Genomic DNA, 15,931 nt, shown 5'->3' with positions numbered 1-15,931 from the left:
TATTAGATATAATTTTCCTTCACTTTATATATTTTGTTGGTTTTTTCCCCAAGTATGTAAAAATGCTAAAAAAAAAATTAAAAGATGCTGTTCAGTGGAAGAAGCAGTTTAATAGTTTATTGATCATTTCTCTAAAATAGCCATGTATCTGGTAGGTCATTTGGGTAAATGTAAGCTTTGGTTATGGAATGCGTATTAAAAATAAGCTCTACTTGTCCCTTAGAGAAATGGCTAACCTGAGAAAATGGCTTAAAAATTTTCATTTAACTTTCAAAGTTTACTCTACAGAGAGCACTTAATTAATATGAAACTACGGTACATTTATTCTTTGCACTAATGATGCTTAATGGTCTGTTTATGGGCAAATTGCATGGGTCTCCTAAGTAGAGAGTACAGGGTCCTTTTGCAAATCAATCCAAAAATATCCCATCTTACGTATGAACATATTACTCTGTCACAAATGGCAATGTCAGCTCCTATATTCGAGCCACACACTGCATTTCCATGTGTAGCATCTCAGACCCACAGCTCTATAAGAGGTAGTATAATTACAGTAAGATAGCAATTCAGGAATCTTGGAAGAGCATCTGAAAGAGGTTTGGAAGTGGGATAAATGAAGTAATTTTATGTTGTATAGGAGAACTGAGAGTTAGAGAAGCAGCGAACCAAACCAAGAACTAGTCAGGTCTGTAATCTGCCACAATGATATGAGAAGTGGCACAAAAGAGACAGTATTCACATCCTTCCTTTCCTCCACTCACAATAGAGGATTGTGATAAAGAAGTCACAGGACTTTTGAAGAGGAAGAAAATTTGTGAGGAACAGGACCTGGGAGGGAATGGAGAAACTGTCACCAAAATTATGACTCCACCTTCTTCCCAGGAGTAAGATGGATATCTTCTAGGGAAGAGAAGAAAGAAGTTGACAGGTTTCATAAGGAGAGGGAAGACAAAACAGACTCCTGCCAAGCAGGGCACAAACCCAAGATGCTCTGCTACTTACATCATGCTATGATGGGGCCAATGTTGTTCTTAAACAGAATTTTATTTGCAAAAGCAGCATACAAGAAAACCTCTGTCTATGATTGCTTTCTATGGAAAAAAAAAACCTGCATGGCTTAAGTCATTCACTCTAAACAAAGCAAACTCCCAGAAACAAAAGGTACCTGTTTCTCTGTACATTTCTTACTTACATTTAACAACATAAAATACTGAAAATATTCAATATCTTAGCCACTATTAACTATCTTCGTTTTAAAAGAGTCTGCAACAAACTAATGTTTCAGTACCCTGTAATGCCAAATCTTAATTCAGTATACATGTGACACAGGCCTCCGGACAAGGAAAAGTCAGTAACTTCTGTTGTAGTAGAAGTTTTAGAAACGGTTAGCAATTTTCTTAGTCACAAGAAGTATGGCGGATGCATGAAGTTAAACCTGAAGGACACTTTACTATTCAGACTAACTTATTGCAAAACCTTAGTGTGATATGAGTGACTGAAGCAATAAAAGAGTTCTGTGCAAAAAGCTGTTTCAAAGCAATGAAAAAAAAAGATTTTTGAAAGTAAGCTTAGGCAGTAAGCATGTGGCTAGGAAAATATCTGCACTGAAGGTACTGCCTTGCCAGGATCCATTAGCTTGTACTGAGCTCCACACTGTTGACATCAGTTCAATTATCTGCAACTTCGGTATAGACTTACCTTAACCCTCTTAAACTCTATTATTCAGTCTTGAAGATTTTGCAGCATGTATCAAAGGTCATTTAGGTGCTTTTGAATATGCTATTGTACACTAAAATTCATTTTTACAGAAAAAGACTGTTCTGCCAAAGAAAAGTTCCCTTGCCCATCATGACTAGAAGAGATCAACCACTCCACCTATTTTAGAAAGCCAATGGGAAGCAACCTGCTGCCTCAGATGATACTTATTGCCATCCACTGCCACCTGGGAAACCACAGCTTGAGACTTTCACATCTGTCAAGCAGCTTTGGCATTGTAATGCAGGCCCCTGATCTTACAGTCATAAAATATTTTACACACCCAAAGCAGATATTAATCTTCTGCTCCATTTCCATATTATTCTGTATACTTTGTACTTGCTTTATAATATGAGTAGAAAGCTACCACAAAGAGTGCCTGCTAAGGCTACAAAATTTGATTGATTTTTTATGATTAGTTAGAGCCATTTGATATAGTTGAAGCAAGTTTATAAGGTCATTTTTTTTCTTTTTCTTTTTTTTTTTTTTTTTTTTTTGAGTTTTATACAATAACAGGCATAAGTTCTTATTCAGGAATTCATAGTAATTGTTTTTCTTTCCTTTTTCCCCCAAGAGAAACACATCTGAAATGAATGACCCCATTTAAAGTACTCTACTCTTTAATTTGTACTGTGCTATGTAATCCAACAACAGAATAGAACTGATGACCACAAAATGTACACTGTGCTCCTGGAAAATAATGAGACCTCCATGAAGCTGCAAAACACCTAACTGAACACTGCTCAAGACAAGAAAAAGCATAAGATGCAGAATGTTGTTCATGAACGGGTCGGGGGGAGGTATAATTTAATTTTAGAGTGGAAAATCCCACCCATTATTTTACAGTTTAAATACCAATAAAAAACAACTTGCTCAGAATGCAGACCAGATTGAGCTGATCTGGCTGGGCCAAGAGAGGTCATCAGTAGCTGTGTGCCATCATCATCTGTTTTGCATCCACTTACTGTAGCAAGCAATGAGATTCCTAAACTCATTACCAGTAAATAAACTTCTGCTGCTGACTAAAAATACCTATAAATAAAATAAAAATATAGCTATCTGTAAAATATATTTGCCATAAAAACAGATAAAACAAAAAGCTTAGTAAAAAACATACAGTAAATATGCCAGCTTCTATAAAATATTATATATCACAACTCGCTCTCTGTTATAATCCTATTCTCTCGTTCCAAAGACAGCAGTGCATTTTTTTTCCATGGGGTCTTCCTTATCCCCAAAACACATCTGTCTTGAGTTTCTCTCAGATTTGTCAGGTGGATCAGTGCTCCCCAGGGCCTGCTCCATCTGAAGTATTTTAATTTGACTAAACACCTGATTTATTTTATCTCTCCGATGAGAAAGGCAGTTTGTCTTAATAGAGCCTGTCAGCCTACAGTCCCATTCACAGCAATTTACAGGCAGCCAGGGATGCTGGAAGAGTGCTGTGATTCTGTATTTTATCCTCCTCTAGAAAGCACCTAAAAGCAGCTATTCACTGCTACTGCATGTGGCATTTTAGAACTGAATTAGCTTTTTATTCAAGTAACTACACTTGTTGTGAATAGCTTATCTGTAAAATTGCTACATTCACTACTGATTTTATTAACCTTTGGCTCTATCACAAAATGGTCTTCAGTTAGGAAAGACCTTTAAAATTGACACATTTTTCTTAGGGGCCTTTATTTCAGTAACTTCAGATATACTGAATTTGATCCATTGACTCCCTTTACCAGCAGTATTTAAAATTTTGAGTGTTGGTGGGAAGTCAATAGTGTTTAAGGACTTCTTTTTAAAATGAAAATATAACAGTTAGTCTTATTAAAAGTTCAGAAAAAATAGTTATTATTTGTGACAGTCCTTTGGTTCTATATTCTTGCCTTTGTGTTTATAATCGTAAACTGAAAAATAATTTGGTTGTAGCAATATTTTAATTTTTCCATGTGTGCTTATTGCTTTACCCTTTAGTTTTGTACAGATTTGAGCACAAATAGAGATAAAATGGTCAGACTGAACAGAACTAAGGCATCAAAGAGAACTTTTGAGAAATTTTGGTCATAGGTCAATCTAACCAGGAGTGAGAAAATAAGAAGTAGCTATAAATCTGCTGAAAAAGAGAGAAGAGTTCAACTTGTAGTCTAAAATTACATTTAGAAAGAATTTTGCTTGTGGCAAAAACCTACCTTTTAAAACTGATCACAATATTACATGATTTTTGGTACACAATGTAATAGAAAGATCATCGTATAACTTACAATAGAATGCATTTAATAAAAATCATAAACATCATCTTGCATTTTATCTACCTACGTTTCTTTAAGCATTGCAAAAAAAGATTAAAAATCTAGTGTCCTGTAAGCATTGACACATAATATAACTATAGCTCCTATATCAATCTCTGGTTTACCGCCTTAAAACACTTCCGTTACCTATTACTACATATTCAGTCTCTATACAGATGTACCTGCATGTCAAAAAACACAGGAGGCTTTTCAATGTTAAATTTGGAACTGTCCTTGTGGTAAGTTGTCATGAGATAGAGGCAGAGTAATAACTGCTGGTAAGGGTCAAAAATAAGCTGGAGTAACAAAAAATAGACTTCTAGACTTACATAGTCTAATTTAAACTAATCTCTTCGACACTCGGCAAGGGAAAGCAAGATAAAACCACATATTCTATCAAGTGAATAAAAGACAAAATACTGGAGGCATAAATAAGCCAAAAATTTATAGGCGTGATCCAAAGCTTGCCGAAGTAGGATTCTTAGCTGTGACACTAAATTACTGTGGGTTCTTGAATGTGCTTGCCTTAGTTTCCCAACGTGTACACAAAGTAAAACACTACCAATCAGAGGTTTTTATGCCTGGTTAGTTAATGCTTCTGAAGTGCTTTGAGATCTTTGCATGGAATCTCTACACAGCTGCAAAGTATTATTGGTTCTCTTGAATTCTGTGATTAGTGTAAAGCATGACAAATATCATCCTTGTTTATGCACTGCATCTAAACTAACTTTTGCCCCATATACTTACAGGAAATACAAATTAATAAATCACAAATGATTACTCCTGTTATGTTTTTAGAATAAACACATAGTGTGACTTTTATGAAATCAAGAGACAGTAATGCAAGAAAGAAATGCAGACTTCGCCAGAAACTAAGAAGGGCTTTAAATCACATAACTGCAGTTCCAAAGTATCATCAACCAAAGCAATTCAACCAACAATCAAAAATGATTTTGAATCAAGTTAAGCAATTTCAGCATTTAAAAAAAAAAAAGCCTTTAGGAATCAATTCCTCTGTTAGTTCTTTTTTTTTTTTTTTATGGACATTGTTTGAAAAGAAAGCAAAAACACAATGCTAGACATAAAAGAAAGTGTGTTTGATCTTAGCTGCCCAGAGATAACCTGGTTAAACCATTCTGTCTAACACGGCAGTCTGCAGCACACATCAGATAGGCTGTGATGTCTCTACTTCACAGGCTCTGTCCAGCATTTAGCATTTACCCTTTTTTGATTGGGTCACCTTTTAAATGCCACAAAATAGGGCAGCAAAAGTCAACAAAAATAAACAGGGAAAACAGAAGAAAGTAACAATCTAATGGAAGGGCTTCGGAGATAAAAGTCACTTTGTGAGGGCTGCCTGACTAAGGAGCCCCCTTGCCATTGCTATAGCATCTAATTTGAGTTCTAACTCCAGCAGCAGTTTAAAAAGCTTTCCACTCCAAAGGGCCCCAAGTGCATCATAAAGATAAAGCATTTCAGTAGAAAACAGACACAAAGACCTCTATTATCTTATCAGTCTTTGGTTACAACAGCTGAACCAATATGACTAAGTTCTGAATGACTTTTTTTTCCCCTTCTTTTTATAACACTAGAATACTGGAATTTCTTTATTTCTTGATCAGTTAGCAATTGTTGATGTTCCCATATGCTACTGTCCAGTCTTTAGTCAATAAAAAGTTTTATAAATGCTTCCATTGTGCTTTGTAGCATCCCAGTGCAGAAGGCAGCACAGCAAACATGTCCAGCATGCAAACCACAGCAGATAGCTTCTCTTGTGAAGGTGTGAGATCCCCCCCTCCCTTCTGTCTCAAAATGATGCTGTGTTTTAAGCCTTGAGCAAGGAAAAATTAATACCCTATGTCCATAAACAGTAACAGGAATTAATATTAGGAACTACTGAAAATATTCTGTAGAGCAAAATCTGTTTGTCAGATTTAGCAAAACAAAAAATGGCTTAAATTAGCTATGCTTATGAGACGGATGAAAATACTTTACTGACAATCTGCGGGATTCATCCTAGTTTCACATATACTAAACCTCAGGTGCTTAAGCCATTTCTTAGGTGGGAACAATTTGAAACCAATATGATTCACAGAACAGGAGAGTTTTAGTACAATCCTGAACTTACCATAGGCCAGACTATTTCCTAGACTAGCTATAAAATTGGAGGCAGCTGAGTGAAAATGAAATCATCTCAGCGAGGTCATGATGACCCTTCATTTTCCCAGGTCAGTATGCCCACAGACAGGTGAGGGAGCAGGCAGCGACCCACGACTACAGGGGCAGCTGCACCTCCATCACCACAGCCACCTCTCTGGCTCTGTGCAAACTGAGCTGCTGGCCTGTCTCACAGCAAACGTCAGGATCCTGCACCCACTGCCGTTTAGTTTTGATCATACTAAGGCTTTCATCCAGTCCACACATACATCTTGCCTAACAGAGGAGACAGTACACGTGCAGAAGAGTGATCCACGTCCAGCTCTCTCCCTGACATTGACCTGGGATAGAGACAGGAGTCCCTGGGCCTAAGTGCCCTCGCAGGCCCTCACTTTATCATTGTACATCTGAGTGTTCAACTGTACCCTATTCGATCATTTAAAGTGCCGCACTCAGTTGTTTTTTCCCTTCTCAAAAGAATTTGAAGGATTTATCCCTTCTTCAGACTTCACAAATCACAGAACAGTTTATTCTGCATTAAGAACAAATAAGTCACAGGAATGTATATAGTAATCCAGCTGAGTATTTCCCCTAAAGATTTGCCATCACCTCATGACAACTGAGGCAGGCTTACCTGCCTTAGCATTTCCCAGCAACTGCTTATACCTTAGCAAATAACCGCTTCTTCTGAGACAATGTTTCTTTCATGGCCTTTAACATTTTTTTGATCTCATGTGTTTGCTGGACTTTTTGTTCTTGCATTGTTTCTTAGCAAGTCTGTAGTGTTTCCTGAGGAATATCTTATATTCAGAGGTTTTCTTCCCTGTTTTTCACAACAGCTTTATTCAAAGTAAACTAATATATTCAAAAGAAAGACACTGCAGTGACCGGATCAAATAAACTGTTCACAAGTTACTACCAAACAGTTCCAAAACTGCCAAAGTAACCTGCTAGGCAAAGGACTGGACTAAGTAGCGCCTGGTCAGCTCATAGAGCAGCACAATGATACGTTGCCTCGTTTTTAGGGATGTAGTGAATCCGCAGTTGAGTTCTAAAATGTAATCCACGTCAGGAATGCAGGAAAGAATGTGATGCTAGCCAGAGCTTCAACCTCCCCCTCCTCCAAACTGGCACCCAGCAAAAAGCAGAATTCCAACAAATCTTTTTGACTCCTTACTTTCTTTCACACACATGAAAAGAACTCCTCTAGCTGACATAAGGCTTGGGGGACTTTAACTACATTTAGAGATTTTGTTACTATCTCATCTATACAATTCTACTTTAGTATTGTTTGCCATTTAAAAAAAAATTAAAAAATACTTTAGCCAGTTTCTTAGAATTACTCTCCAATTCCACAAGAACTTGTCACCTTACATTCTAAATAATACTATAAGTACATATTAAGTGTTAATTCATGCATGTGCATGTGGAAGAAAGAAGATGACAATTTTTTGAATAAATTACTCCTAGGGTTTTTCAGCAGCAAGTAGAGATTCGATTATGAATGCTTTAGTGCTTTCAGTGGGATTAGAAATGTTTCATATATACTCAATACGAGCTGTTCAGACTCTATATGGAAAAAATGTGATAATACTGGATATAGACAGAGAAATACATATTATACATTGCAACTAAAAACTCACAGCCAACCTGTTCTTGCTGAATTAGAATATAATCATATAGCAGAGGCCACAGGCCTCTCAGTAATCTGTACAGTGATACAAACACTAAAACATGATGTAAAGAGAAAAGAAAAATAAGTAGTATTATTTTCTTAACTGAGAAGACTGTAGCCCAGGGCATAGCACACCAAAATAAAATGAACATGGTGGTGTTATATAGAGAGCAAAATTTGTATTATTAATATTATTATTGACTCTAATGCTCAATTCCAACGTTTTTAAAGTAAAAAAAAAAAATTACAAACAAGAGAGGAGGAAAGATGCTCCATCTATTTAAAGTACTCAGGACTTGAGAGAGCTAAAATAATATCCTGACCTCCAGTTTTAGGTTTTCCCATTTAAATACAGATGACAGTACTTCCCTAGGTCAGGGAGGGGGAAAGGGAAGAGGATGTTATTCTGAGGATAGGAACATAAAAGCTTCCAAACTGTATTTGTGGGCCATATAACAGAAGGAAATAGTATATTAAAAAATAAAAAATCCAAAGGATAAAGGAGATACTGGAAGGGAAAAGAATTGATAAACAGAAAAAAAAAAAAAAAAAAGATCTAACCATCATGTAATTATGTAACAGTTCATCTTCTGTAGAAAACCAAACTGAGATGCCAGCAACTGTGTTAATAAGGATAGCAGAAATACTTAAACATCACAGTAGGAATAAACTTTCAGGATTGGAACCTTCTCTGTGCAAACATCCCCACACAGATTATGTTTGCCAGGATTTTTTGTGGAAGTTAATATTTTAAGTTAAAATGGCACAAGATTAGTTCACCTTTCCCTATCAGAGAAGACACATTAAGCACAAAAACCAATAGCAGGCCACTGTTATGTCTTCCTCAAGGAGATGAGAAATTCATAAAAGAGGTTTGAAAGTTAAATCCTGTAACTTTTCTCATTTACAAGGGCTCTACAACTAACTCCAACCCACTAGCCCTATAATGCTTTAAATTCTCACATAGCAAAACAGGGGAAGTCTCATAGACAAATGGAGATATCCAAAGTTTTTCCTTCTGAAGACTGGACACGAGTACTAAATATCAGAAAAATCAAGTCCCTCAATAACGATGATGTTCACAGTGCTTGTAGCTTCTTCATTACACTGGAATTAACCACTCAGCAGGCCTAATTCTCTCTTCAAATTATTTACACATACATGTAGAACCAGAAACTTCAGTGGAAATATCCTTTATTTACAACAGTATGAGAACTGATCCCCATGTTCCCATAAATAGTAAGTGAAGCCAGTTGTTCACCTTCCCTATTATCTCTGAACCTGACTCAAAACATGTGGATTCTTTCATTAGCTTTGGCTGAATTTTGTAATTATCAGAGGACCAATAGCAGACACATCAAATAGAAATGCAAAATATCTCATCACTGAACATTATGGAATAATGCTGTTTTTAATTACATTCTATCTCTCAGTTTCTACAAAACTCACTGTATTAGGTATGTAGAAATATTAGTAAAGAAGCCTATATATGTACATATTCTATAGCACCATCCCGTTTTTAGGTTTGAGACTGCTTTGTCCCAACAAATTTTAAATGCACTTTCTTATTAAATTCTTACCTCTCTCCATGAGCAGCTTACAGCTTAATGTGAAACTATATATGTGAAACTGAGAATGAGGTGCTTACACAGAGAAATACTGCCCCACCTTTCACACCAGCTTCAGAGGGATTCCAACACAATGGTATTTTTGTCCTCAACATTATTTTGCTTTCTGGATAATTCTTTCAATTTCTTCTTTCTCTTCTGACTCATAAAATTTACTGAACGGAGTTCTGCTGCACTAGTAGTGTCACTATATCTTAATTCAGTTAAGTAATGTTTTAGATGTTTGAAATCAATGGAAAACCCCTGCCCTTCATTTCCAGAAAATAAGAAAAATATTTTAGTTCTGGATAAACATTAGCACCCATGCCTTGATATGGAGGAACAGATGGTCTGACATATGAATGCCAAGCCATCTCTAATATTCATATAAAACACTGCAGTAAAAGGTGTAAGAAAGATACTTTTTTGCAACTTCCTCTTTTAGATGTGAAATGATATTTTGTTTTGCTTATATACAATCATAGGTAGTATCTTCTTTGGAATTACGATGTTGAGGGTCACAATTGATGACAGTCTGGAATAAGTAGGATCTTATCAACCAACACGAAAGGATTAGGAGTCTGCTGGAGAAAAAAATGTAAATGGAGAATTCAGGACTGATTTTGAAATTACTACATTTCATTGATTGTTCTTTCATAACAGCGTACAGCTGGATAAAAATAATTTTGTTTCTATGTTTAATTTAAACAAGTGATTTCTAGGTACCATGATACTCTTTGAAATTAATCTTTTTTTTTTATTATTATGTAAACATGATACAATTCCAAGTGATCTATACATTTTTTCATTCTTTTTAAACTAGTATTTTTTCCTGTTGTGGTGCAAGTGCAAAAAAAGCACTTGTTTGGAAGGAAGAGCTCTCCAATTAAAACTTATATCTTCAATCACAGGGATGAACTGAATATCTGTTCTATCTAATCTTATTCTGGAAAGAGAATTGTATATGTACATCCATAAAAATGACTGGAAGGAAGCTGAGTTTAGAGGAAGTTAGTTTAATGTCTCATTTGATGAGTATAGCTCGTATGAATTAGATGACATTAATTTCCCTATACAACAGGACTTATAGTTACTTGTGATTTTGTTAGCTGATATTTGTCTTTCATGAAAAAAGTTCATGATGTAAAAGAAGCTTTTGCTTGTTTGTTCAGTTTCTTCTCACATTGTCTAAACTATGGATAAATAATGAAAGATGAAAAAGAATCATATGTTTTAATTAAGTTTTCCATTTTAAAACAGCAAGCTCCAGAAAAAGAGGTTCTTAATTTTTTTTTTCTGCTTTTTGTCACAGTATTTACAGAAATAACATGATTCTTCTCTTTAAATAGTAAGGAGTACTTTGCACTGTAATGTCTATAAATACATACATAGGGTGACGGTAAGAAAAGGTGACAGCTGAAGTCCATACAGCTTTTATGTGTACTCCTGCACTTGGACATGTGCAAATCAGGTGAAAAAACATGTCAACACTGTATCTTCTTGCGGCTGATCTAGTTTTAAGGAGGACAATGTGGTGCCTTACATTGAACCTGAACATCTGCGTACTAGGAAGGTCTATGAGAACAAGGACAGGAATCAATGCTTTTCTCTATGGGTACAAGAAGGGAAGAGATCTTTTCCATAGGTGCCCTTGCAGCTTTTTTATAAAAAGATTAATCGATTTACATATTAGGATTCAATTACTGGAGTTCATTTGCCTTAAAGGTAACACTGAGGATCCCACTCCAAAAGACTTTAGGAATCTTGCCTCTCTTCCTATACTCAAAATTGTAACCCAAATGCATTTCTTCTACTGCATCCAGAATGCACAATATACACAGGAGAGGAGATGTGCCCCTGTGAAATGTACTCTGACTTATGATGTCTTGCAGTTACTTTTTATATCTTGTTAAATAAGTTACTTCCATGAGTTTTTAGTTAGTAGTTATTAGCTACACCACTCAGAAATGTCTAAATATAAATATGAGGAGTATTAGGACTGCAAGATTTATATACTTTAAAAATAAATTTTAATTTTCATCTTAATTACATGTTCATCTTTCATGTCTTACAAATACAAACAAGTATATCAATGAAAAACTTATATTTGCCTCTGAAGATTTTCATTGCCTCTGGTGATAAGTAATGAAGAAGCAAAGTTTATTGCAAAACAAGGACATTAGCATAGCCTGTCTATCATGGAAGCTGTAAAGAAGAAACTTCCTACTTCATCTGAGAAGAGACAATTTAGTCAAAAGCCTTTGATATGTATGGAAAAGCAACAACATTTTATACATTTAGAATGTGCCCACAGAAGTCAGTTGAAGGATTTACACTTATTTCTGTGGGCTTTGAAACAGGTCCATTGATATGTTCATTAATAATGGCATTAGGTGGTCAAAATTGGCAGCTTCAGGCTTGTAAATCTGAATATTATTTTAAATTCCTTTCATAATCAAACAGTTATAAGTTGAAAGTGCTACTTATCTGCTACACACGACCTAGTAATCTGTAAAACCAATTCAGCAGAGCATATTAATGCTACAAATATGAATTATCTTATGACTTTTGAAATAACCACAACCTCACTGTATGGGTATGAGAAACAAAACCCAAACAAGTAAACTATGCTTGTTGTTCCCTCAAAGTTTATGTTATAAATAAATAAATAAATAGAACACATTCCAGAACAAATTAGAATTCTACTACAAGCTTGTTGTGCTCCTGTGAAATATGCTACAAAATTATCAGTCAAGTTTTCTAACTGCAGAAAAACCTCCTAAATCACGTTAACCAGAGCACAAAGAGGTGGCCTACATTTGCAGACTGAAGTTCCACACATATTCTAAGAGTGTTCTGGTATAATTATACTCTAACCACAAGTATGAGTATGTTTAGCCAGATGTTTCTTAGAAACGACTAAAAGTACAGTTGGAAATTTTCTTAATTCAATTTATTTGTATACCTAGTTGATCACAAACCAAAACATTTAATACAGCCCTTTGCTACAGAATCACTAGTAATGAAATTCTTCACAGTCCCAAACCAGAGAGTGGTATCATGTTAATGTGTTGTGTTTATATAGGTATTCTACCACTCAAACAGGATCACTCAGAATGAAAACCTAAACACTGCCTATTCAAAAGACTTAATATAATTTAATATTCAAAGGCCTGAACTGAGGCACAACTTTAAGCACAGTCTAAAGATAATTCAGAATAAATCTTGAAGCACTGGGAGCATGTAGGAAACACACTGAGAGGTTTTGAATTCCATTATAACAGCATTCTAATTCAATATATTTTAAATAGACCTGGGATATATTTAAGAAAACAGGATCCCCTAATTGTTCTTCTCCCCTTAAGACAATAAAACACTTTCCAAGTTGCATTTTCATTACTTTATTTCTACAGTGACTGAGATTTCATCATTATTTTTCCTTCCTAACAAGACACTAAAACTAAAACCACAAATGAAGAAGAAGCAGTAGCACGGGAAACAGATTTCTACCGAGACTTCTCTCAATTGGTTTTGAAAGTTAATCATCTTTCTTTTAAGTGTCCTATTAAAAAAAATGCTACGTCTGGAACAACATACCTATTGCAACTCGATGCAATGTTTCTGACGTGTTTCTCAGAAGTTACATCAGTGTAATTGTGATGCTGAGATACTTCCCACTAAGATGAAGGCTAATTGTGACTGCAAAATAATCTTGCACTTAAGCAATGTATTTTATGGTCATTTCCTCTCTATGAATTTTAAATATGCATCAAAATTTCAATCTGTCTGCATCTCTAAAGATCTTGGGTGTTTTTCCAAGGGGTTTCTTAGATTTATATGTCTCCAGGCCAGGTCTTTTAAAGGGATTGAGGACTCTTACTATTGCAGATAGATCAATGGCCATGTTTTTAAAAAATACATTAAGCATCTAACACCCATTGACTCAGATGGCATGTTACGCTATTTTACAAATTAGATGTGTTTGAATCACATAACATCACCTTAAAAGTTTTCAGTTCACTTTCATCTGAGGTGATTCTTCACACAGTGGACACTAGAGCCATGGAATATCTTCCTAAAAGATGCTGTGAGCTCAAAGTTTTCTATAGGCTCAAGGGGAGGCTGGACAAGTATTTGGAAGGGGGGAGGAGAGATCTAGTTGACTGATACAAACCACATCAGGGTCAGGAAATCCCTGGAACTGAAAATAGTCAGAAGCTGCGATAACGTTAGTGTGAAAGTATGTGCTTTCCTTGTTCTTCCTTGCTGCTGTGTGTCCATTTATGATTACTGCTGGAGTCAAATGGATGCTTGGCTGTTTTTTTCCTCCTTATACCAAAGATTTCCTTTCCATTTTTTCTGAGTTCTTCGGTAGCAACTTTAGCCCTTCAGACACAGTATTTGATGATTTTTTATTAAGATTTGTTTTCCCTGTATGGGAATTCATACCTATGGGTCAACCAGCTGTCTTTCCTTAACATAAAAGTAGTTTCATTTACTTTTCTGATGTGCAACACCAGCTAGTGGACATGAGAACCTGGATCTGTGTGAAGGTGTATATACACAGGCTTAGGGCTGGCATGTTTCAGTCAAAACCTGAAGTTGCTCACTTTGAGTTTCACATAAGTAATAACTTTAGCACAAAAAAGGTTTTCAACTGCACCCTACAGCTAAATTCTAACATGTAACCATCAATACATTATGTTATCATCATAATTTCAGGTACCAAAATAAACACAGTCATAAATGGAAATATTGTTGAAGAATTGCTGAAGGACATGAGGTATTTAGATATCATTTTGTAGAACTCAGTAGCACCTTGGTAACTTCAAAGTAGCAAGGACTGCATTCACCTACAAATTTTCAAATTCCTCCTTGGAGCTTTTCCATTATTGGCTTGATATGTAATAGCAAAGATGAGATTATTCTGCTCTTGTGTACGTTAATGTTCTGCATTTAGGGGACCTCAGCAGCTTGCAGTAAAGCTAAGTCTGCAGTAATCTTTCAGTTATATCATGGACTCAACATATACCGACGAAAGTCCATATAAGAAGACGAGCTTGCCTAAGAACAAATACGAATCTGACATGTGAAGACAATACACAAAATGCATTTATAAGCCAACACTCACACACACTCATTCACATTTATTTCCCTATGCAAAAAACCAAAGATTTTTACTAGTTCAAGTACTCAGTATTGCTTTAGGTATTAATCCAGTGTATATACTTTAAGATGAGTGACTTTCTCAGTTGCTTAACCAAGTGAACAACTCTACGCCTGCTATAGCATAGCTAACACTGACAAAAAAGAGCACTACTGTAAAAGCCTGAATAGGTATGCATGGCAAAAGCATTACCTAGTTTACCAACTAACCTTCAACTCTCACAGTATCATTTAACCTTTTCCTGTCTTCTAGTTGTCAGTCAAGAATGTTAAACAAGTATCATATATCTTGAGTTCATGAACAACAGAAAATGAACTCTTTCAAAAATCCAGTGAAAAACAGCATGTTAGTTTTGTTAAAAAAAAAACACACACCTCTCAGAGGTTTTTAAGGACCATCACAGAAACTGAGTCTATAAATGTTACCATTTCAAATAGTAGCCACAGTCTCAGCCCTGGCATTGGTGATGCCAGCTGGTCTATAGGATCTGACTTTGATCGCGAAGAGCAGTGTTCTCCTTTTGCAGATCATGCTACAAGTGTTGGAGGGGGCCTGTTGCAAGCAAAGCCTTTCTCCTTTGTGAAGACTATTTCATTAAAACAAGTTAAACAATGTTCATTTTCATTACATAAATCTTCAGTTTTCCCTCACTTCCAAACTTGAACTGTATATTAATTTCTATGTGTTTAATGCATTTACACAGGCTTAGCTGTCATAATGTAAATTTCTGATAGCAGATTCAGCTGATGTGCCATTAACACCTATACTTTGTCACAGGTGATTTGCTGATTATCACTATAGCCCTTTTCCGTAATAGTAACTATAATTCAGAAAAGTGTTTTTCTCAGTGTTTGTTAGCACAGAACACATGGAAGGGAAAAGGAAGAGGCAAAGTGAGCGAAGGGACTTACCTATCTATGAAGTTAACTAAGCTTTAGCTATGTGTGGTGACTGACCATGGTTTTAACAGGTCAGCAGACAGAGAATTCTCACTATGGCCTACTCACAGCCAGTTCTTAGCACCAAGTGTTCATATTTGTCTGATGGTGGGATATGTTATCTGAGAGTATGCAGAGACACCCAAAGTGCCTTTCTCAATCACTGTTATCTTGAAAAGCAGCAGACCGTAACCTGATAGGCTAAAGTATTTCTTTTTAGAAAAACTCTTCCATTTCAGAAGAAGCAGGCACCCTCATCTCTGGCTGAAGTCTCAGAGACCCAAAATTATACTATAAGACCCTTGGGAGGTGAAGAAAACAACGACAAAATAGAGAAGAGGGTTAATTAATTT

General features: G+C 35.7%; 1 protein-coding gene across 13 annotated transcripts in view; it reads right to left on the bottom strand.

Annotated features, from left to right (window-relative positions):
• Positions 1 to 15,931, bottom strand: part of SOX6 (SRY-box transcription factor 6) — a 376,628-nt gene that overhangs the window by 148,971 nt on the left and 211,726 nt on the right. The gene's annotated exons all lie outside the window — the stretch shown is intronic.

Source organism: Platalea leucorodia (assembly GCF_965183815.1).
Source record: "Platalea leucorodia genome assembly, chromosome: 7".
NCBI classification, from domain to species: Eukaryota; Metazoa; Chordata; class Aves; order Pelecaniformes; family Threskiornithidae; genus Platalea; species Platalea leucorodia.
Note: the sequence above shows the minus strand (reverse complement) of the source record. Positions and strands in the feature narration are given on the sequence as shown.